Consider the following 1088-nt stretch of genomic DNA (forward strand, 5'->3'; position numbering starts at 1 on the left):
AAATAATAAAATGCAATATTGAAAAGAGTATAATCTACACTGACTCCCTCAGCTTAATCACAGCATTACACTCTAAACATGCAACAGAACTTTTAGTGGGAAAAATAATACATTGTATAACATCAGCCGAAACACGAGGTTACAAAATTAAATTCTGCTGGGTACCTAGCCATGTCGGAATCGTAGGTAACGAGACAGCTGACGAATGTCCAGCAGCTGCCCGAAAAGCAAAAATAGAAAAAGTAAATGTACCACGCAAAGATGTTTTGAAATTCATACAAAAAAAGCTCAGGGAAAAATGGCAAGCCTCATGGAAAAATGAAATAAACAACAAACTACACGTCGTGGAACCAGTTGTCGAAGAATGGAAGTCATGCAGTCACCAGAAACGCTTCATGGAGGTAATATTATGTCGCCTTCGAATTCGACACACGCATCTTACTCATAGTTTCATTCTCAAAAAAGAAGATGAACCCATATGTGAAGACTGTGGACATGGATTGACGATAAACCACATTTTAATTTCATGTAAAAACCTCGAAAAGCTACGGAAAAAGCATTTCACTCAATTTTACACCGAACAGATACCATTCCATCCATCACTTCTCCTAGGAGAGAATGCAATTGTAGACATTTCATGTGTTTTTAGTTTCTTAGAAGAAACATCTTTCCTGAACAAGCTATGATATCTTAACACTTTATTCCTTCTCAAACATAATATACCTTGTGCTTGGCGCATGATAGCCTGAGTTGCTTATGCGCCATAAAACACAACACAACACGCAACAACACAACATGTATTTATTTACGTCCACATTGTGGTGGGCTCATCTTGGATTTAATCTTTACTTTGTCCTCTGATGTGGAACTTGGCACATGATTCACCTTTTTGTTGCATTTTGTTTATCAGCCAAGGACAACAGTGCAATAGGGATCTTTGCTGCAGCAAGTGTAATGCATTAGCTCCCAAAAGTACTTGTAGTTAGACAGAACAGAATCCTACCTCCAGAATTTTTCTAATATCATCTTGCCATGAAAAACACTTTTCAAATGATGCAAAGCTAAATTACAGGCGAAGGCCTGCTCTG

Source organism: Amblyomma maculatum, chromosome 6, assembly GCF_055883805.1.
Source record: "Amblyomma maculatum isolate TAMU_Amacu chromosome 6, ASM5588380v1, whole genome shotgun sequence".
Taxonomy (NCBI): Eukaryota; Metazoa; Arthropoda; class Arachnida; order Ixodida; family Ixodidae; genus Amblyomma; species Amblyomma maculatum.